The following is a 24,395-nucleotide window of genomic DNA, read 5'->3' on the forward strand; positions in this document are numbered from 1 at the left end:
GCAGCCTTCGATACGGTCAGCCATAACATCTTGCTGCACCGTATGTCCGGCGTCGGAATTAAGAACAAAGCCTGGCTCTGGGTTAAATCCTTCCTGGAGGACAGATCCTTTCGAGTCTTTGACGGTGAGGCAGTGTCCACTAGTAGACCTCTGAGGTGCGGAGTCCCTCAAGGCTCCTCTTTAAGTCCCGCTCTTTTCAACATCTATATGAGGCCACTGGCCGATGTCGTCCGCCATTTTGAGATTAAGATCGTCTCTTACGCGGACGACACACAGCTGGTGGTCTCACTGGCGCAGACAGCCAACCCACCTGCGTCAGGTGGACTTAGAGGCTGCCTACTAGAAGTAAAAAGCTGGATGTCCTCATCATCCCTTAAACTGAATGGGGACAAAACGGAGTTGATGCTTCTGGGCCCCTCCGACCCCCTCTTTTTCAACTCCCTGTGGCCCTCTGACCTAGGCCCCCCTCCAACACCTAAGGACAATATCTTGGGGTATGGTTGGACAGTTCCCTTTCATTTAAGACTCAAGCCACAAAACTCTCTGCAACCTGCTTTGGCCTCCTTAGAATGCTTAAGAAAATCTTGCCTCTCCTTCCTATGGAAGCCAAGCAGGTAGCAATACAAGGTCTGATACAGTCCCGCCTGGATTTTAACAATGTGTTATACCTTGGCGCCCCAGACTACACCCTACGCAGACTTCAGATAGTTCAGAATTGTGCGGCCTGTCTATTGCTCGAACTTCCTCGCAGACAATCAGTGAGGCCCGGTCTGGTCAACTTTATTGGCTGCCAGTACGTCAAAGAATCTGTTTCAAATACATGTGCATAGCCCATCACGCTTTCACCCGTGATCTAGTGACCCACTACGTACCCACCAGAAACCTCCGCTCTAGCCAAACCTTTTTAGCTACACCCCTCAGAATAAAAAAAGACCAGATTGGGCGGTAGGACATTCACTTATAATGCAGCCAAGACATGGAATTCTCTTCCACTGCATCTCAGAGCCAACCCCAACCATTCCTCATTCCGGAAGCAATTAAAAACATTCCTTTTCAATCTTCCCTACTAATCCCCAGTTAGCCACTTATCAGGTCCCCTTACTTATATCCTAGCGCTTGGACGCCCCCGGGCAGCAATTCGCGCTTTACAAATGCACATCCATTTCCACTGTGAGTGGTTATTTGAGGATTAGTAGCTGGTGAATTGTGGGCAGGGGAGACCTTTTCTAACTCTCACACGGGTTGAGTGCCTCCCTCTTTAAAAATGTTTAAAGCACGAGCGCAAGCCTCAAACATCCCTCTGCCGACCCCAGAGAACTCACAAATGACTGGCCAATCTCCCTGCTCCCATTCCCAGTGAAGGTACTGGGAAAGATCATCAACAATCAACTCATGGTTCACCTGGAGCAGAAACAGCTACTCGACCCCTCCCAATCCGGCTTCCATAGCAATCACAGCTATGAAACCATCCTGATAGCAGCCACTGACGACATCCAAACCCTCCTCAACCAAGGAGAAACAGCAGCCTGGATCCTCCTTAACCACTGAGCATCCTTTGACACCATATCCCACCACACACTGATTGAAAGATTCCACCACATCAGCATCCAAGGAGACGCATTCAGTTGGATCACCTCCTTCCTCACCAGAGGAATCCAGAGGACCCACCTCCCACCTTTTACCTGCAGTGTCCCACTGGGCTCATCCTTCAGCCCCACGCTCTTCAACGCATATATGACCCCGCTGGTCAACATCGTCAGATCCCAAGGTCGCAACATAAGTTACTATGCAGATGACACCCAACTCATCCTCACACTCACCGATGTGCCTACCACCACCAGAACCAACTTCCACAGATGTGTGACCAACATCGCTGACTGGATGAAGAAAAATTGCCTGCAGCTAAACACAGACGAGATGGAAGTACTGATCTTTGGAAACAGCAGCAACACCTGAATGACTCCTGGTGGCCATCAGACATAGGACCCGCATCCATTGCTTCCGACCACACCAGAAACTTTGGAATCATCATCATCAACAATCTCACCATGAAATCACAGATCAACGCCACCTCCTCTGCCTGCTTCCACACTCTACGCATATACAGAAGATGTTCAAGTGGCTACCCCTCCACGCAAGATGCACCATCATACAGGCCCTCATCTGCAGCCAAGTGGACTATGGCAACACCCACTACGTAGGAATTGTTGCAAACCTCCTACAGAGACTTCAAACCAAACCGAATGCCATAGCCAGACTCATCCTCTGCCTTTCCCGACAAACCCACATCACAAACCACCTCAGGAAACTCCACTGGTTCCCTGTACGGAAGAGATGACAATTCAAGCTGCTGACTCACGCACACAAGGCTCTACAAAACCAAGGACCCATATACATTAACTACTGCCTGAACTTCCACCTACCGTCGAGAAGACTATGCTCAGCCTCCTTTTCACTTACCCATACTCCCTGCATCCACCCAAGCAGAAGTGACGGACCCTCCTCCCACATTGCAGAAAAGACCTGAACCAGCCACCCACACTCCTCCGGACCATCACCTCACTTCCTTTGTCCCTTTGCGAACATTGTTGGGCAGCATTTTGAATGGGCGCGGTATAGTTGTTGAACAGCTGACCTGACCCAACCCCCTATATAATGGGAGCCGCGATGCAGCCGCGCCAAAGGCAAGCCTGTCTGCGTCCGTCCATGGCAAGTGCCAGCCATGCTGCCCAAATTTCAACCTTGACCCGTATTTCCTGGTCTGAAGATCAGCTTCTAAGCATGGCTAAAGCGGCCTGTCAGGGTAAGGTCAAGATAGACCTGGGGACCGCCACCTCTGAGTATTGCTGCAGCACATGCCTCTTTAAGCCGGTGGTTAGCGGAGGTAGGGCAACTGGCAGTATGACCATGTCGAAGCCCCCTCTGGTGCCCCCCTTGGCCAATAGCATTAATATCAAGGCCTGTTTGATCACCTGTAGATCTTCACCCTAACACCAGAGGACATTTGGCTCTCCCTGGAGTCAAACTCCTGGGATCTTATGTTTCTATCAGAAACCTGGCTGAGGGAGGGCACTGACCCTGACCTGATGCTGGCGATACCCGGCGGCTTTCGGATTATTTGGGCCAAATGTGGTGGCAACAAGATAGGAGGGGGTATGGCTGTTATCCTGAGGGGTGTTTGGGAGATCTCCAGTAAGAGAATGGAGCACATGAGGCTCTGACCTGTGTCAGAATGTCACCCTCCTCCTCCTCACTGGCTGGGATGTTGGTATATAGACCTCCTGACAGCCCATTCTGACACCTGTTACAGCTCCGCGACATTGTCGCTTAGCTCTCTCTGAAGTATACTAATCTAACTGTGTTGGCTACTTCAACATCCATGTGGTTGCTGAAAAATTTTCCTAGGCATTATGGAAAAAACTCCAGAGGGTTTAAAATCGCATGCAATGGGTGACCGCCCCTACAGGCGGGCCACATGCTTGACCTTATTTTTTCCAACGATCCTAGCCTTAAAGTGGAGGCACCAGTACGCCTGACCTGGACGGATCATTTTCTGGTATCATTCCGTTTCTGGCTTGAATCCAGTCGGACTAACTCCTGGTCGATTCCTGGCAGGAGGAGAAACTGGAGGTGGGTCACTCCAGAACTATGGAATCGACACTCCAAAATGCTCTGCCCCAGCGAACGGGTGATCCCGACAGTAACGTATCCAGCCTCAATCACTGGGTCACCTCCGCCTTAGACAGTGTGGCCCCACTTATGTCGGTGACGTCTTCAAGAAGGAAACCCTCAGCCACCTAGTTCTCCACGGAATTCCAAACAAAAGTTTCTGCAAAAAATTAGAACGTTCCTGCAGAAAATCCTATGATCCAGTGGCTAAATGCCTCTACACAAAGGCATTGAAAAAATTCCATAGGCTTAAGCGCAGTACTATGAGAGGATATTTCTCTAACAAAATCAAACAATCTGACAACTCGGTCAAAGAATTGTTTAAAATTAGCCAAAGCTTTATTACTCCCACTGCTCTGGACAGTACAGTACAGCCATCTTCTACTCTCTGTGCTGACCTGTCAGACTACTTTGAGGAAAAGATTCTTGCCTTTCCTCTGTCAACATCCTCCCATGTGCCAAGTCTAACCCAAGACCCTCCGGGCACCTAGTTTGAATTCCGCCCGAGGTGTCACTCAGGGAGTTGTACAAGTGTAAGTCTGGCTCTCCAGGAGATCCTTGCCCGGCTCAGTTCTTCAAACTACTGGCCCCTTGGCTCAGTCTGCTTCGGAACCAGATCTGGACCGCCTCCATGACAACTGGCATTTACCCAGCAACCTGGAAAAAAGCATCCTCGCTGCCTCTACTTAAGAAACCAGATGTGGATCCAGCAGAACACAAGAACACACAAATTTTAGGACCATCTCCCTAATGCCAGCTCCAGCGAACATTCTGGAGAAGGAAGTCCAGAAGCAACTGGATGAATTACTTGAATTAGACAACTGCTTTCCTTTCATGATTTGCAATCGGGTTTTAGAACGGGGTACAAACCGGAGTCCGCACTTCTTGAAGTCCATGAAACTGTGCGTGAATCAGGGCATCTCAGCTATGCTGCTGTTGCTGGACCTGTCCACAGCTTACGACACTGTGGCCCAGCCTATTCTATTGGAGAGACTGAGACAGGTGGGAGTGAGGGATACTGCTCTGTCCTGGCTCCAGTCGTTCATGGAGTATCTCTAACAACAAGTATTCCAACGCCCTTATGTCTCCTCCCAGAAACCCCAATAATTGCAGGATACCCCAGTGTTCAGCACTGAGTCCGATACTTTTCAATGTATACTAGGCCCCTTAGCGACCCTGGTTGAGCCATGGGGTGTGAGAGTAGTCTCCTATGCTGATGACACTCAGCTGGTGTTATCTTTCAAAAAACACTTGGAGACTGCCTTTCTCAACTTTAAGCAATGCCTGAAAACATCTTGGCCTGGATGATTTAGAATTGCTTAAAGCTTAATGCTGAGAAAACAGAGGTCTTTTTCTTCAGTCAGGCAGCACCACCACCTTTTAATTTGTAGTGGCCCTTGAAACTGAACCCACCACCTAACCCGGTGGATTTGGCCAGAAATCTGGGGTTTAAATTTGACAACGACCTCTCTTTCAAGACCCAGGTGTGCCATGTCTCCTCTATATGCTTCTGGAAGTTAGGTGCTTTGAGAACATTCTTACACTTCCTGTGGATGACTGCAGGAAGACTACAGTCCATGCACTGGTGACCTCCCAGCTGGATTATCGAAGTCTTTAAATGTAAATGTAGTATACTTGTAAAAGCGCACAGCTGCCCCAGCAACGGGGCGTCCCGGCGCTGTATAACGCTGTGGAACCCTTCCTAGCTCTCCCTGTGAGATACCCCTCCTGGGCACCCCCAAGGTGAAGCCAGGCATCCCAGTGTTGTTGGGGCAGTTGTGGAGATTAAGCAAGCTATTGCCCAGAGTTGCAGCGTGGGACCCATGATTAGAATAGGTACCGAGGCGAGAATTATCGAGTCCGCGGACATTGAGCCCAAGACCCTGCCGCGTCGGGACTTGAACCCTGGTCCCGGGCCTGATCTCTGCTTCAGAGTATGCCGCTCTAACCAGTGAGAAGAGGGACTACGCAGCCCCATATCCAAATGCACAGCTCTGTGCCGCTGAATTAGCGTGCACTTAATGTTCACACTCCTTAGTTCATTTTAATTTTTTAACCATTTTCATCCATATCTTGACTCTTCGCAAGAGAATCAATCACACATTTCGACTTAGCAAGATCTGAGAAATAAGCTGATACACCTAAGTGACTTTTTAATCTTGCATGTTTATGTACAACGTTAGCCTTTTTTCAAAAATGTTGCATTTTGGGATATGTGGTTTACCTAGAGGAATTAATTTTCATGCAATGCAAGGCGTTAGGACCATGGGGGATGGGAGGGAAAACACAGGGGTGGAGGATTTTAAATAACGTGGGCGGGAAACTATCTGCTATACCGGTTCGAGTAATCAGGATGAGGACGGGAGACGTTAGCAGTTCGTAGAAATGAGTAAGTGTCATAGAGAAAGAGTATTTTTTACTTGTTAATCTGAGCAATAAGCAACAGAAAAATCGACTTTACAATCAGCAGCATGTTGTTGTTAGTGAAGCACAGCTCTCGTTGAACAGTGAAAACCTTGGCACAAAGCAGCGCGTAAACTTTTTTTAACGGAGGCATCTCTTTTGTAAACGGAGAGGCACAGGAGGGTTTCTGTTTGTGCGCACGTCAGATGGGAGAGAAAAGAATTGGTATAACTAGCAAGAGAACTATTACGGTGAACATTTGGTCTCATACCCCGCACATTGATGATGAAGCACATGTTGATTAAGGTAGAAGATGGGTAAACACATGACCGCAGCGCATTAGGGAGAAATGTTACAATTATCGTGAGTTGAGCGCAGTGTTAAAAGTGCGTTGTAACATGGAGCATTGTAGATACAGTATGTGATTAATTTGTCTGTATTATTATTGATTTGTAGTGACCCCCGAAGAAGGGCACCTGGAGGCCCGAAATGCATTGGGTTTTTTAACTGCATAATAAACGACCACTTGTGAAGGACTTCTTGCATCCATCGCATTCTTTCATGGAGGCCTGGAACGGCACAGTTTGAATGTTCAAAGATTGAACATTTTGTACCTTACCCGATTGGTGGATTGAAACAATGAATCAAAATGTCATGTAAAAGAGTCAAGATATGGATGAAAATGGTTAAAAAATTAAAATGAACTAAGGAGTGTGAACATTAAGTGCACGCTAATTCAGCGGCACAGAGCTGTGCATTTGGATATGGGGCTGCGTAGTCCCTCTTCTCATATGTTTCTTAACTGATGGCAACAGGGCATGCCTATAAATCTCATTTGCACGCAATTCAAACGAAGGATGGATTAACAGGATGAATTAAAAATATTGGTTAAAATTGGTGTGCATCCCCCACTGTGATGAATTGTCTTAACTAAAGCCCAAAAAAAAGGGATTGCACCCGCACAGAGGAACTTATGACGTATGGTGAAATACAATTTGATGAAACACATAATCGGAGTTTACACCGAAGTCCCTCGCAAGAGAATTAATCACACATTTCGACTTAGCAAGATCTGAGAAATAAGCTGATACACCTAAGTGACTTTTTAATCTTGCATGTTTATGTACAACGTTAGCCTTTTTTCAAAAATGTTGCATTTTGGGATATGTGGTTTACCTAGAGGAATTACTTTTCATGCAATGGAAGGCGTTAGGACCATGGGGGATGGGAGGGAAAACACAGGGGTGGAGGATTTTAAATAACGTGGGCGGGAAACTATCTGCTATACCGGTTCGAGTAATCAGGATGAGGACGGGAGACGTTAGCAGTTCGTAGAAATGAGTAAGTGTCAGAGAGAAAGAGTATTTTTTACTTGTTAATCTGAGCAATAAGCAACAGAAAAATCGACTTTACAATCAGCAGCATGTTGTTGTTAGTGAAGCACAGCTCTCGTTGAACAGTGAAAACCTTGGCACAAAGCAGCGCGTAAACTTTTTTTAACGGAGGCATCTCTTTTGTAAACGGAGAGGCACAGGAGGGTTTCTGTTTGTGCGCACATCAGATGTGAGAGAAAAGAATTAGTATAACTAGCAAGAGAACTATTACGGTGAACATTTGGTCTCATACCCCGCACATTGATGATGAAGCACATGTTGATTAAGGTAGAAGATGGGTAAACACATGACCGCAGCGCATTAGGGAGAAATGTTACAATTATTGTGAGTTGAGCGCAGTGTTAAAAGTGCGTTGTAACATGGAGCATTGTAGATACAGTATGTGATTAATTTGTCTGTATTATTATTGATTTGTAGTGACCCCCGAAGAAGGGCACCTGGAGGCCCGAAATACATTGGGTTTTTTAACTGCATAATAAACGACCACTTGTGAAGGACTTCTTGCATCCATCGCATTCTTTCATGAAGGCCTGGAACGGCACAGTTTGAATGTTCAAAGATTGAAAATGTTGTACCTTACCCGATTGGTGGATTGAAACAATGAATCAAAATGTCATGTAAAAGAGTCAAGATATGGATGAAAATGGTTAAAAAATTAAAATGAACTAAGGAGTGTGAACATTAAGTGCACGCTAATTCAGCGGCACAGAGCTGTGCATTTGGATATGGGGCTGCGTAGTCCCTCTTCTCATATGTTTCTTAACTGATGGCAACAGGGCATGCCTATAAATCTCATTTGCACGCAATTCAAACGAAGGATGGATTAACAGGATGAATTAAAAATGTTGGTTAAAATTGGTGTGCATCCCCCACTGTGATGAATTGCTCTAACCAGTGAGCCACACTTCTCCCTTTATCTAGGGCTGCCAGCTTATCTGGTCCTCAGGCTGCAGATAATTCAAAACGCCGTGGCCAGACTAATTAGGAACGTGCCGCTTTGCCATCACATTTCTCCACATTAGTGGCACCTCCTTTGTCTTCCTCTTATAAGGAGGATAGAGTTCAAGGCGCTCACTTTGGCCTACAGAGCCACCAGATATAAGGGCCCTGGTTATCTGAGGCAGAGATTGCAATTATACCAGCAAGACCAGGCCCTGAGATCAAACCACCTGCGACTGCTGAGGGTTCCTCGCTCCCTTAAGGCCAGGATAGTTGGCAGAGCATTCACAGTGAAAACTGAGAAACTCTGGAAAGCTATGCCCCTTCACCTCCGCAAGATGGAGTCAGAACAGGCCTTTAGGAAGGCACTAAAAACGTGGCTCTTTAACCTGACTTAGATTGCCCCACTTGTTACCATCACCGCAAATCTGAAATCTAGCGCCAGGGCACCTCTGTTGAAGTAGCCGTGCGCTCTACAAACAAAATGTATTATTATTACTCTGGAATTCAGAATCGTCCTTGTTAGAAATGGGGGTCTCTAGTTGGCAAAGGTAGGTACCTTTGTCCAAATAGGGACCCTTACTTCTAGTCAGGGTAAGGGGATATACACTTCAGATAACCCTTGCTCACCCCCATGGTAGCTTGGCACGAGCAGACAGGCTTATCCCAAAGGCAATGTGTAAAGTATTTGTACCAACACTCACAGTAATACAGTGATAACACCACAAATGGACATCACACCGGTTTAGTTTAGAAAAATAAAGCACCTTTATCTAAACTTTACAAGACCAAAATGACAAAAATCCAACATACAAGTATTAAGAAAAATGACTTTCAAAAGGTTTTAGCAACTGAGTCCATAGAAAACTATGGATTTGTGATTTCTTGCAAAGTACCTGTTGTTGCGACAAAATTCAACAAGCCAAACAGCCTCAGCGATGAGAAGCGTCATAAAGCAAAGTGATGCGTAGGTCCTGAGACCTTTGTGGATGGGAAACAACCTTTACAACACAACTTTTACAACGCACTACCATTACAACGAAACTTTTACAACGCAACATCCATTACAACGCATGCCATTACAACGCAACCATTACAACGCATGACACTACAACGCATACCACTACAACGCATGTCATTACAACTCAGTCATTACAATGCATACCATTACAACGCATAGCATTACAACACATAGTACCCTTACACTATCCAACACTTACCCTACTGTTGCACCCCCTGGAGTTAGAATAGTAATTTTTACCCCTACACTATCCAACACTTACCCTACTGTTGCAACCCCTGGAGTTAGAATAGTAATTTTTACCCCTACACTATCCAACACTAACCCTACTGTTGCATCCCCTAGAGTTAGAATAGTAATGTTTACCCCTACACTATCCAACACTTACCCTACTGTTGCACCCCCTGGAGTTAGAATAGTAATTTTCACCCCTACACTATCCAATACTTACCTTACATGCAATGTAATGTTATGCGTTGTAATGGTATGCGTTGTAAAGGTAGTATGAGATGTAATGGAATGCGTTGTAAAGTTAGTTTTAAAAAATTTGTTGTAATGGCATGCGTTGTAATGGAATGCATTGTAATGGATGTTGCGTTGTAAAAAATGCGTTGTAAAAGAATGCGTTGTAACGTCATACATCCTTCGTGGATGCGATGCGACAGTTCCGCTGTACACAGGGGAGCAATGCGTCGGGTCCAGTCTGTAGGGGGAAGCGATGCAGCGATTCTGAGGTGACTCCGATCTGCGGGTGATGCGTGGGGGAAGCTTGCCACACAGGGGCGATGCGTGGAAATTCGGGATGCGTTGGCGAACAATGCAGCAGCAGTGAGGCGCTGCATTGACCTTTTCAGCTGCGATCCCTCGATGCGTCGGTTCTTGCCGCGTGACAAGTGCTGCCTTGGTTTCGGCAGTGGCATGGCCATGTGGGGAGATTCTTCGCGCACCACAGAGTTGCGTTAGAAAAACTATCACAAAAAGAGCAATGCATCGATTTCCTTGTCGTAGCGCTGCTTTTCCAGCTCCCAAGCAGAAACAACCTCCAGAAGCCCAAGACCCTCAGGCACCTCTTGGCTGGTCAGAACTCCCAGCAAGGATGTTCAGGGGAACTGGGGGTGAAGTCTTTGTGTTCCTGAGACTACAAAACAAGAGGCAAGCTCTATTCAAGCCCTTGGAGAATTTCCTCAAGCAGGGGATACCGCACACAGCAAATTCTTTTTCCTTTCCTTGGCAGAAAACAGTAGCTGCAGGCCAACCCACAGTAAGGGCAGTACTTCGCCCTCAGTTTCTCCAGCTCTTCTCCTTGGCAAAGGTTCCTCTTTATTCTAGAAGTAGTCTAAAGTTCAGGGGTTTTAGGTCTAATACTTATACTCCGAAATGTCTTTGTCCTCTTTGCGCAAGGGTCTCTGAGCCCAGGCCAAACCAGTTCTGTCCTCTCTGGTGCAGCTACCCGGCAGGAGGTGGAGACAGCATTGTGTAAGGCAGACAGGTCCTTTTCAGGTGTAAGGGGAATATTCTCCCACCACTCTAAATGTAGACCGGGCCTACTCGGGTGCTAGTGAGAACTACTCCCCCCTACTCTGAATGCAGCCCAGGTCTATTCAGCCCACCCCTGACTCATTCAGGAAAGGCAGGACACACATCAGGCCCCTCCCCCCCCTGGTGGCCGTCTGAGAGAATGCACTTCCCCAGTCCTTGCCACGCCAAAACCAGACAGTCAATACACAATTTAAAAACCATCTTTAGTAAAAAGATGTGTTATTAAATTCTAAGTTCATAGAGCCTAAACGTTATTTTTCCATCTTATCCTATGGGAAGACATGCTTGTAAAATGTTACAGAGCATTCCCCATTCTGTCCTAAGGAGCAAGATAGCCTTTCAATAGAGAAAAACTAAATTGGCAGTATTTCACTATCAGGATATGTTGCACACATCAGAACATGTCCTACCTTTCGCATACACTGCACCCTGCCCATGGGGGTACTTTGGGCATACCATAAGAGTGTCCTATATGTAAGAAAAAGGAAGGTTAGGACTTGGAAAGTGGGTGCACTTGCCAAATCGACATGGCAGTTAGCAAACTGCACACAGGCTACGCAGTGGCAGGCCGAGACATCTTTTTAGGGCCACTCATGTGGGTGGCACAATCAGTGCTGCATGCCCTCTAGTAGTATTTGATTTACCAGCCCCGGCACACCCAGTGCACTTTACTAGGGACTGACCAGTAAATAAAAATATGCCAATAAGGGAGAACCAATCATAATAACAATTTACACAGCGAGCATAAGAACTTTTGCACTGATTAGCAGTGGTAAAGTGCCCACAGTCCTAAAATCAACAACAGGTCAGGAAAAAATAGGAGGAAGAAGCAAAAAGTTTGAGGATAACCCTGCGAAAGGGGCCAAGTCAAACAGCCCTCAAGACCTGGCTGTTCGAATAAGCCTACAGGACCTGCAATCACCAGGATAACCTATTGGGCGATTAGCCGTGCTTTATAAATCCTGCTTGATTGAAGCCTTGATCACTGTGGAATTAACAGTTAGCCTTTCATAAACAAGTAAAGCGAAGCGACCAGTTTTTTTATAGCCTCTATCCAAGTATCGATGTCTTCAGAATGGTGAAACACTGACCTATCAATTGCCCCTTCTGTCCATTCAAGGACTGAGGATTTATTTTTGTATACTTCCCAATGTGGCTCTTCGGTCACCACATGGGCCCATACAGTTCAGTAGTATTATGTTTTTTATCGTTGTTACTGGGTGGTAGCCCAGTCGGAGAGGAGCGTGGTATAGAGCGATTGCCTTTGTCAAGACAATATTATAGTAAACTCTGGATCAGGAAACTGGCTTTGTCAAGCTGCTTAGTGGCCATGAGTCAGCTTTGTAAACAGGACACAACACTGGATGTGTTATCCCGTCACCACAACCAGCAGTGACATTGCAGACCACCTCAATCTAAGTATGCGGGCATAGAGTTGTTAACATTGATACAATGTCTCTTGCGTTTTGTTGCTGGTTTAAAATTTGTATTGTGCTTATATACATAACCAAAAGAAGAACAAATGATAGACGGAATTCGGAATAAATCAAACATTCACCCCCAGTCAAGAGATCTTGTTTAAATCCACTGTTCTTTTGCTCCCCATGCCACGCCAGTTTAGACCTTGCCATATGCAAACCATTGGCCCTGTTCCTCATGGGAACAGTCCAGCTCGAACTGCAAAGCCAGGTCCTCCCTGGACCTGAAACAAGCATCCTGGGACCGGTTTTGGGGTATCACCCCTCATCAGTCAGCTTGAATCCAGTGCACAGTGAGCTCGGTACCCACGTCTGGGCATACCCTTGGCCCTTTATATGGTTTCTCCCCAGGGTGGGCTTTCCTATGGTACATTGGCTGTGCAGTGCCCTTCTAATAAATGCCTTGTCACTTTCTGTACATTCATACGGTTACTTCATTAAGAACACTTTGACACATTCTCCAGGAACTCGCCCCGAGCTTTGCAAAGCCATCCCTTGCTTCATCACCCAACTCGCCATTGCCCCCGAATATTATATATTCTTAGCAGATCTCAACTTCCACATGGAAGACCTCAGCGATGCCAGCACTGACAACCTAATAGAAAGCATGAACAACATCTGGCTCATCCAACTCATCATCAACCCAGCACACATCGTAGGGCACACACTTGACTCCATCTTCATCTTCATCTCCAGCGAAACAATCAAGTACCACCATGTCACAGAACTCACCTGGACCGACCACTCCATTGTCCAATTCATCATCACAGGGCACAACGCTACAGAAACCAAAACAAAACCCCCAGCACACCTCAGCGTAGCTTGAAAACTGTCTCAGGCGAGAACTGGAACAACACTCTCCATGCCAACTGACCGGACACAGCTCCAAACCTTAAACAGGCCATCAAGAACTTCACAGACTGGATCACCGACTATGTCACCCCCACCGAGCTGAACAAGATCAGAGAATCTGCAAAGTGTGTCAACTTGTTTACCCCGTAACTTCAGACCTCTCAATGAGACTGTTGTTGGCTAGAAAGAAGATAGATTACCAGTAAGAATCCAGTGCACTACACCACCTTCAGGACATCGATCAACCACTACCACCTTCTCCTTAAAGAAACGAAGAAGAGTGCCGTCACATGCTGCATAGAGCTCAGCTCAAACCACAGCAATGAGCTCTTCACCATCGTTAGGGAATTCAGCAACCATGCGTCCACTGAGAATACCATAACTCCCTTCTGGGATCTGTGCGACATGCTTGCTGATTACTTCCATTAGAAGATCGCCGTCATCTACAGGGACTTTGAATCTCAGCTCTCCGCAAGTGACAGCCTCGACCTCCTCACACCCACTGACACTAACTCCGACCTCCGGCCACTTCCTGGGACCTCCTCATCGCACAAGACACCACCTCCACAATGAAGTCAATACACTCTGGTGTACCCACTGATTCATGCCCCCACGTTATCTTTAACCTCCGGAGCAAGGCGATAAGCTTAGAGCTCACAAATCCACTGAACAGATCCATCACGATGGCCTCCTTCCCGGAAGATTGGTAACACGCAGAAGTGAAACCCCTCCTGAAAAAACCTTCAGCAGACCTAGAGCAGCTGAAGATTTCCTGACTGATACCCCTGCTCTCATTCCCAGCCAAAGTCTTCGTGGGGTTGATCAAGAGGCAGCTGACCAGACACCTGGAGCACAACAACCTCCTGAACTCCTCCCAGTTTGGCTTCCGAGCCAATCAAAGCACAGAGACCGCCCTGATAGCAGCCATAGATGACATCAGAGCCCTCCTGGACCTCAGTGAGACTGCAGCCCTGATCTTCCTTGGCCTCTCAGCTGCCTTAAACATGGTCTTGCACCAAATCCTGATCGACAAGCTCCACCACATCGGAATCCAAGGAAATGCCCTCAAATGGATCACCTCCTACCTCACTAGAAAAACTCAGACTCCCGCCCAACTCCTGAACCCAAGGACATCATTTGCAGTACCTCACTAGGATCCTCCGTTAGCCTAGCCCCCCTTCTCCTACACTTACATGACACCCCTAGTCAACATTGTCAGTTTGCATGGGCTGAAGGTGATCTATACCGACTAGACCCACCTCACTACCTCCAGAGACAACTTACATAGGTGCACGGCCAACATCACCGACTGGATAATAATAATAATAATAATAATAAAAACATTTATTAAGCGCCTGAATACACTAAGGACAGTGCGTCTCCGCGCTAGGATGCCTTCCAACACGACTCCAAACAAAAATCAGACCATGAAAAGGAGAAGGGAAGAGGAGGAGAAACCCTGAATTAATACTAAACTTCAGGAAACAGGTAGGTCTTCAGTTTCTGCCGGAACCTGGTTTCCGACGGTTCCATCCGCAACTCAATAGGGAGTTCGTTCCAATGTTTGCTGGCCAAAAACCTGAAGGAACGCCCACCCATCCGTGCTTTATAAATGCGGGGTATCGAAAACTGCATACTGCCCATAGATCTCAAAAGGCGCTTTGGACGATAAATAGTTAACATCCTATGGAGATAGGCCGGGCACTTGCCGTGTGCAATACGATGACTAATGCACATGGCCTTGAACCGGATGCGTTCCCGCATGGGGAGCCAGTGCAAGATCTGTAACGCGAATTTTCCCGAGGACTTCCTCGTCAACTTTAGGACAAGCCTGGCCGCCGCATTTTGGACACATTGCAGCTGGTTCAGTCCCTTTTTACTGAGGCCACAGAACAGGGCATTCCCATAATCAAGATGGGACGTGACCAGGGCATGGACTAAGGTTTTCCTTTCTGTAATAGGTAAGAGATCCAAGATTTTGTGCAGGACCTTCAGTATGCCATAGCATTTCCCCGCCATCTTGCCTATGTGTTGGGAGTATGAGAGATTGGGATCCAGGAGAACATCCAAGTTCTTCACAGTATCAGAAGGGGTGGGTGTAGGACCCAAGTCAATGGGCCACCAGGCTGATGTCCAGATTGAAGGGGAGGAACCAATCACAAGAAGTTCGGTCTTATTCCCGTTCAGGCGGAGGCAATTGTACTTCATCCAAGCTGCCAGTGCCACAAGATTGGCTTGGTATTTGGTTTGCCCTGTTCCCATGATGCACTGGGACAGGGACAGACTAATTTGCATGTAGCCAGGTTCTGAGCTGGGATGGTGCAGTGAGCTAAAAAATGGTGATGGATCAAGCCCTGATCTGTTGACTGGGTAGGAGTATTCTGCTTAATTCAGAAACTCTGTCCATCACCACCCCCTTTACTGAATCATTTTGTCCACCATTAGCGTGGAAGGGTATACTCAGATGTGAGTCCCTTGCTCATTGCACCATCAGGATTCAAGCAAGCCGGGCCGATGGCGGCTGTAATGCCAGAAACCGGTCCCCGGAAGCTTGTTTCCTTCCCAGTATAAGAATTGGCTTGGTAGTTTGGTTTGCCCTGTTCCCATGATGCACTGGGACAGGGACAGACTAATTTGCATGTAGCCAGGTTCTGAGCTGGGATGGTGCAGTGAGCTAAAAAACGGTGATGGATCAAGCCCTGATCTGTTGACTGGGTAGGAGTATTCTGCTTAATTCAGAAACTCTGTCCATCACCACCCCCTTTTCTGAATCATTTTGTCCACCATTAGCGTGGAAGGGTATACTCAGATGTGAGTCCCTTGCTCATTGCACCATCAGGATTCAAGCAAGCCGGGCCGATGACGGCTGTAATGCCAGAAACCGGTACCCGGAAGCTTGTTTCCTTCCCAGTATAAGAATTGGCTTGGTAGTTTGGTTTGCCCTGTTCCCATGATGTACTGGGACAGGGACAGACTAATTTGCATGGAGCCAGGTTCTGAGCTGGGATGGTGCAGTGAGCTAAAAAACAGTGATGGATCAAGCCCTGATCTGTTGACTGGGTAGGAGTATTCTGCTTAATTCAGAAACTCTGTCCATCACCACCCCCTTTTCTGAATCAGTGCCACAAGACAGGCACAAAATTATCTGCCGTCTCAACTGGGTTGTGAGATAGAGTAACCACCAGTTGCGTATCATCCGCATATGATACGATGTCCACCCTATAAGATTCCACCATCCTGGCCAAGGGTTCCATATACAGATTAAACAGCACAGGGCTGAGAATGGAACCCTGCGGGACCCCTTGTTTTAAAGTTTGCGGCGTAGATCTGAAGGGGGGACAGTGTATTTGGAATTTTCTATCCGCCAGGAAGGAGACTAACCATTCGTGCGCCAGCCCGGTAACTCCCATCTCGCTCAGACGGGCAAGAAGTCTAGAGTGCGATACAGTATCAAATGCCGCACTCAAGTCCAGCAATATCAGGGCGGCGGTCTGTCCTTCTTCCACTTTCTGGCGGAGCAATTCTGTGGAGAAAAGGAGCGCAGTTTCTGTAGAATGCTTCGCCCTAAAACCAGATTGGGAGGGGTGTAGAAGATAGTTATCCTCCACAAATTTAACCAACTGGTTATTGACCAATTTTTCCACCACTTTGGCAAAGAACGGTAGAAGGGAAATGGGCCTAAGGTTATCCAGGTGGGAGATACTCAGGTTAGCCTTCTTTTTAATCGGGACTACCTGAGCGAGTTTCCATTCCTCGGGCACCTGTCTTTCTTGGAAGGAAAGGGAAGCCAGATTGCCTATCTAGTTCCATAGGAGGTGAACATGGTTCCTAAGAATTTTAGGAGGAGCCACGTCCGTAGGGGATCCTGACTGGATGCTCATGATGAAGCACAACTGCCTAAAATTGAACACGGACAAGACAGAAGTCCTCATCTTCAGTAACCATGCATCTCCTTGAAGCAACGCATGGTAGTGAGCAGAACCTGGCTTCTTCCTCTCCCTTACTGACCATGCCTGTGACTCGAGCACTGTCCTGGACAACAAGCTCTCTATGAAGAAGCAAATCAACATGATCTCCGCCATCTGTTTCCTCACAATGCGCATGCGCTGCAAGATCTTTTGATGGCTCCCGCCAGACACATGCATTCCGCCTCCCTCTTCCTAGCTTAAACTCCCAGAGTCTAAGGCACAAGGAACAGAGGTCGCTCTTACTCCCACCTGGCTGCAAAGACCTGGAATGAACCCACCCTGCGCCTGAGATCTGCCTCACCACTGAATCTGGAAAGGTCAAGAACTGGCTGTTCAATTGATCGGCCACTCAGGACAACAACTCCTCACCCAGCACCTTGAGAACTTCACTGATGATTTGCCACGCTCAATACCCATTGATTGATTGAGTCTGTAGATTCATATAGATTTTTCTCAGTGGGGACTTTCTGATGCGGTTTTAACTCTCCCTTGTCAATAAATGCCTGGCGAAATTCAGTGCGGTCTTCAGGGTTGACTTTTGATGCCGTGTTAGCTCTCCATTTATGAATGCATGGTCACATTCAATACATTTATTGAGTTTCTCTCCTGTGTGAACATTCTGCTATATTACATTTTTTTTTGTAATCGATCCCTTATCACATTCTATTCATTAATAGGGTTTCTCTCTAGTGTGGATTTGTTTATGCTGCATTAGCTTATTCTTCCTGTGGAAGACTTTATTAAACTCTGTACATACATTGGCTTTCTTGCCATGTAGATTTTCGGATGTCGCTTAAGTTTTCCATTTATAATGAATGCATTGTGGTATTCAGTACGTACATATGTTTTCTCCCCTGTGTTAACTTCCTGATCTTGTATTACATTTTGCTTTGTAATAAATCCCTTGTTACATTCTATAAATTCATGTGGTTTTTGCCCAGTGTGGATGCTGATATTGCTTTGACTCTCCCTTTATAATAAATACCATGTCACATGCGGTGCAGTTGAATGGTCACGCTCCATTTGGAATAAATACTATGCCACATTTTGTACAATTATATGGGTTCTTTCATGTGTGAACATACTGATGTATTTTTAAAATATGCTTTGTAATAATTGCTAAGTAACATTCAGTACAACCATACTGTTTCTCACCAGAGTGGAATTTCTGATGAAGTATTTATCTTTGCCTAGTAATACATGTCTTGTTGTAATATGCACGTTCATAGGGTTTCTCTCTTAAGTGGACTATCTGATGTTGGGGATTAATGTTACTTCACCTCTCCATTGATTATAAATGCCTTGTCACATTCTGTACATTGATATGGTTTCTCCCCAGTGTGGATTTTATGATGTCACTTTAGCTGTACAATTGTTCTAAATGCTTTTTCACATTCTGTACATCGATATGCTTTCTTCCCAGTGTGGACTTTCTGATGTTTCATTAGATGTGACTTTCTAATGAATGCTTTGTCACATTCTGCACATTTATATGGTTTCTCTCCAGTGTGGATTTTCTGATGTAGCTTTAGCTCTCCATTTCTATTAAATGATTTGTCACACTATGTACATTGATATGGTTTCTCCCCAGTGTGGTTTTTCTGATGTACCTTTAGCTCTCCATTTGTTATAAATGATTTGTCACATTCTGTACATTGATATGATCTCTCTCAAGTGTGGATTTTAGGTCTCCATTTCTTTTAAATGATTTGTCACACTCTGTACATTTATATGGTTTCTCCCCAGTGTGGATTTTCTGATGTAGCTTTAGCTCTCCATTTCTTTTAAATGATTTGTCACACTCTGTACATTGATATGCTTTCTCCCCAGTGTGGACTTTCTGAAGTTCCATTAGACTTGACTTTTTAATGAATGCTTTGTCACATTCTGTACATTGATATGGTTTCTCCCCAGTGTGGATTTTATGGTGTAGCTTTAGATCTCCATTTGTTACATATGCTTTGTCACATTCTGTACATGTATATGGTTTCTCTCCAGTGTGGATTTTCTGATGTAGCTTTAGCTCTCCATTTCTATTAAATGATTTGTCACACTATGTACATTGATATGGTTTCTCCCCAGTGTGGTTTTTCTGATGTACCTTTAGCTCTCCATTTGTTATAAATGATTTGTCACATTCTGTACATTGATATGATCTCTCTCAAGTGTGGATTTTAGGTCTCCATTTCTTTTAAATGATTTGTCACACTCTGTACATTTATATGGTTTCTCCCCAGTGTGGATTTTCTGATGTAGCTTTAGCTCTCCATTTCTTTTAAATGATTTGTCACACTCTGTACATTGATATGCTTTCTCCCCAGTGTGGACTTTCTGAAGTTCCATTAGACTTGACTTTTTAATGAATGCTTTGTCACATTCTGTACATTGATATGGTTTCTCCCCAGTGTGGATTTTATGGTGTAGCTTTAGATCTCCATTTGTTACATATGCTTTGTCACATTCTGTACATGTATATGGTTTCTCTCCAGTGTGGATTTTCTGATGTAGCTTTAGTTCTCCATTTCTTTTAAATGATTTGTCACACTCTGTACATTGATATGGTTTCTCCCCAGTGTGGTTTTTCTGATGTACCTTTAGCTCTCCATTTGTTATAAATGATTTGTCACATTCTGTACATTGATATGATCTCTCTCAAGTGTGGATTTTCTGATGTCGTTTTAGGTCTCCATTTCTTTTAAATGATTTGTCACACTCTGTACATTTATATGGTTTCTCCCCAGTGTGGATTTTCTGATGTAGCTTTAGCTCTTCATTTCTTTTAAATGCTTTGTCACATTCTGTACATTGATATGGTTTCTCCCCAGTGTGGATTTTATGGTGTAGCTTTAGATTTCCATTTGTTACATATGCTTTGTCACATTCTGTACATGTATATGGTTTCTCTCCAGTGTGGATTTTATGGTGTAGCTTTAGATTTCCATTTGTTACATATGCTTTGTCACATTCTGTACATGTATATGGTTTCTCTCCAGTGTGGATTTTATGGTGTAGCTTTAGATTTCCATTTGTTACATATGCTTTGTCACATTCTGTACATTGATATGGTTTCTCCCCAGTATGGGTTTTCTGATGTACCTTTAGCTCTCCATTTGTTATAAATGATTTGTCACATTCTGTACATTGATATGGTTTCTCCCCAGTGTGGATTTTATGATGTCGCTTTAGTTCTCCATTTGTTATAAATGCTTTGTCACATTCTGTACATTGATATGGTTTCTCCCCAGTGTGGATTTTATGATGTCGCTTTAGCGCTACAATTGTTATAAATGCTTTTTCACATTCTGTACATTGATATGCTTTCTCCCCAGTGTGGATTTTCTGATGTCTCATTAGATTTGACTTTTCAATAAATGCTTTGTCACACTCTGTACATTGATATGGTTTCTCCCCAGTGTGGATTTTCTGATGTAGCTTTAGCACTCCATTTCTTTTAAATGATTTGTCACACTCTGTACATTGATATGCTTTCTCCCCAGTGTGGACTTTCTGATGTTCCATTAGCTGTGACTTTCTTATAAATGCTTTGTCACATTCTGTACATGTATATGGTTTCTCTCCAGTGTGGATTTTCTGATGTTGCTTTAGCTCTCCATTTCTTTTAAATGATTTGTCACACTCTGTACATTGATATGATCTCTCCCCAGTGTGGATTTTCTGATGTACCTTTAGCTCTCCATTTGTTTTAAATGATTTGTCATATTCTGTACATTGACATGATCTCTCTCCAGTGTGGATTTTCTGATGTCGTTTTAGTTCTCCATTTCTTTTAAATGATTTGTCACACTCTGTACATTGATATGCTTTCTCCCCAGTGTGGACTTTCTGATGTTGCTTTAGCTCTCCATTTGTTTTAAATGATTTGTCACATTCTGTACATTGATATGATCTTTCTCCAGTGTGGATTTTCTGATGTCGCTTTAGCTTTCTATTTATTATAAATGCTTTGTCACACTCTGTACATTTATATGGTTTCTCCTCTACGTGAACACTCTGATGCTGCATTGGGTCTTTCATTGCAAAGAAAGCTTTTCCGCAGTCAGTCCATCAATATGTTTCTTCTCCAGTATTATTTTCTGATGTTGCACTTGCTCTTTCTCTCCCTAATAAATGTGTTGTCACTTTCTAGATATTCATACGGTTTCTCTTCTGTGTGTTCTTTCTGATCCAGGTTAGCTCTTCGTTCGTAGTGAGAACCTTATCAGACTTGCTTCAGTATGTCAGTGTGTTATTTCGTCAATGTATATCAGGTGAACCCTAGGAGCCAAGTACAGACCACATTGGGTAGTTTGGGTTTTCTGCTGTAGAAAAAGACTTTGGCGAGGCATTAGCCTTCAAGGGAAGAAATTTCGAGGTATACAGTTTTTACATCACTTCCTACACAAGTGATGTTTAATGCTTTCACCTTTTTTGTTCATTACTTTATTTCACCTGTTGGAAAAATATATTAAAAAAAACACTGGATAAGCTTAAATGGTAGGTCCATCACAAAAATCTATTGGCATTTAATGAGACATTTAATGGACCACATAGACAAGTGCACTGAAGAAATTCTAGATTACACTTTCAATGTAAAGATGCAATAGAGTGGTTTTGACGTGCACCAGTATCTCTTTCACTCCCAGCACTCACTCCAGACTACCAAAGTGAGTTATCATTCGTTTGTATGCGGTCAGTCTACTACCCTCTGAAGGGTAAGAGTGGGCCCCTTCCTCCCCTCTGCCCAGAAAGACCCATCGGGATGCAGATAAGTGCTAAATCACACCCAACACTTGCAGTGTCTGTGGCTCTCTAGAAGGAATACACAAAAGGGTTGGTCTCCTAGCCCAGACGTGTACTAGAGTCAGGCTGTAAGGCACAAAGAGCAGTACAAGCAGAGAAAAGTAGCTTTTCTAAAATAGTAATGTTAAATCCGACTTTACCAGTAAAGAGGATTTCTCATTACCATTGCAAAGATATAAAACATGAAAAGGCTACTCCTTTCCAATCAGGAATTACAGCTTAAAGGTATTCTGAGGAATTCCCAGTTCTAGCCAATGAGAGGAGTAGGACTTACAGCACTGAAAAAATAATTTAGCTTTTTGTCACAACCAGGACATGTAAAACATAGTATAGCGTTCTGCCCTTTGGGTTACCAAGGGCCTTCCTTAGGGGAGACATATGTAAAAAAGGGGAGTTTTTGGCTTGGCAAGTAGCTTTAAATGTCAAGTTGGTGTGGCAGTAAACTTCACACACAGGCACTGCAGTGGAAGGCCTCAGACATGATTTCAGGCTGCATATGTGGGTGGCGGATCTATGACATTACAACGCGTTATTTTACAACGCAGACCGTTACATCGGAATTTTTACAACGCAGGTTCCATAACATCGCATGCCTTTACAACGCATGTCATTACATAGCAGATACTATTACAACGCAGGCCCTTACAACGTAAGTATAGGTAAGTATACCTTTTTAAAAAAAATGTAATTAAGTTAATTTAATTAATTTAATTTTATTAATTTAATTAAAATACATTTTAAAATAGTAATTAATTTAATTTAAATAATGTATTTAAATTAATTTATAAATGGTAAATAATATAATTTAATTATTTTTATTTAATTTATTTAATATAATTAATTTAATTAATTTAAAGTCGTTTATTTAAAAAACGGAACCCTAAAAATACCCCTGTACCCCAAAACCCAAACCCAGCCCTAAAACCTAAAAATACCCCTGTACCCCAAAACCCAAACCCAACCCTAAAACCTAAAAATACCCCTGTACCCCAAAACCCAACCCCAACCCCAAAACCTAAAAATACCCCTGTACCCCAAAACCCAAACCCAACACTAAAACCTAAAAATACCCCTGTACCCCAAAACCCAAACCCAACCCTAAAACCTAAAAATATCCCTGTACCCCAAAACCCAAACTCAGCCCTAAAACCTAAAAATACCCCTGTACCCCAAAACCCAAGCTCAGCCCTTAAACCTAAAAATACCCCTGTACCCCAAAACCCAAACCCAACCCTAAAACCTAAAAATACCCCTGTACCCCAAAACCCAACCCTAAAACCTACAAATACCCCTGTACCCCAAAACCCAAACTCAGTCCTAAAACCTAAAAATACCCCTGTACCCCAAAACCCAAACTCAGCCCTAAAACCTAAAAATACCCCTGTACCCCAAACCCAACCCTAAAACCTAAAAATACCCCTGTACCCCAAAACCCAAACCCAACCCTAAAACCTACAAATACCCCTGTACCCCAAAACCCAAACCCAACCCTAAAACCTACAAATACCCCTGTACCCCAAAACCCAAACCAAGCCCTAAAACCTAAAAATAACCCTGTACCCCAAAACCCAAACTCAGCCCTAAAACCTAAAAATACACCTGTACCCCAAAACCAAATTACTTTAATTAATATATTTAATTAATCATATTAAAAAACATAAATAAATATATTTATAATTAATATTAATTAAATTAAATTAATATTATTAAATAAAATAAAAATAAAAATTAAATACTTACCTATACTTACGATGTAATGGCATGCGTTGTAATAGCATCTGCTATGTAATGACATGCGTTGTAAAGGCATGCGATGTCATGGAACCAGCGTTGTAAAAGTTGCGTTGTAATAGACTCCCGTTGTAAAAGTTGCGATGTAACGGTGCAATACCGTGGGTGGCACGGTCAGTGCTGCAGCCCACTAGTAGCAATAATTAGCAAGCCCTGGGCACATGTAATGAACTTTATTAGGGACATAAGCAAATTAAATATGCCAACTGAGTATGAGCCCCTGCTACCATGTTTAGGGGAGAGAGCACAAACATGTTAGCACTGATTAGCAGTGGTAACAGGTGCCGCGTCCTAAGGCCAGCAAAAACTAGCACAGAAAATGGAGGGAGGCAGGAAAAAAGTTGGGGAAAGACCACCCTAAGGCTCTCAGGTTTAACAAAGCCTTTTCCAGTGAATGGACCACACAACAAAGAGCATCACAATAACAGCGGGAAATATAATTAATTGCTGCAAGGGAGTCCTTTATACTATAAGAGCCCGTGATAGGACCCAGACAATATTCTGAGCATCTTTCACATAGTGTAACTCCAGAGATCAGAGG

At 44.4% G+C, this 24,395-nt stretch overlaps 1 pseudogene across 1 annotated transcript in view; it reads right to left on the reverse strand.

Moving 5' to 3' along the window:
* Positions 1–18,407: 18,407 nt before the first annotated feature.
* The window catches only part of LOC144764085 (uncharacterized), a 131,264-nt pseudogene continuing 125,276 nt past the window's right edge, over positions 18,408–24,395 (reverse strand). Inside the window, exons 2-4 of the transcript XR_013596310.1 lie at positions 19,471–21,712; positions 18,918–19,402; positions 18,408–18,873 (exon numbers count right to left, since the gene is read on the reverse strand). The product of XR_013596310.1 is annotated as an uncharacterized LOC144764085 (transcript). The remainder of the gene's footprint in view (positions 18,874–18,917; positions 19,403–19,470; positions 21,713–24,395) is intronic.

Source organism: Lissotriton helveticus, chromosome 6, assembly GCF_964261635.1.
Source record: "Lissotriton helveticus chromosome 6, aLisHel1.1, whole genome shotgun sequence".
NCBI classification, from domain to species: Eukaryota; Metazoa; Chordata; class Amphibia; order Caudata; family Salamandridae; genus Lissotriton; species Lissotriton helveticus.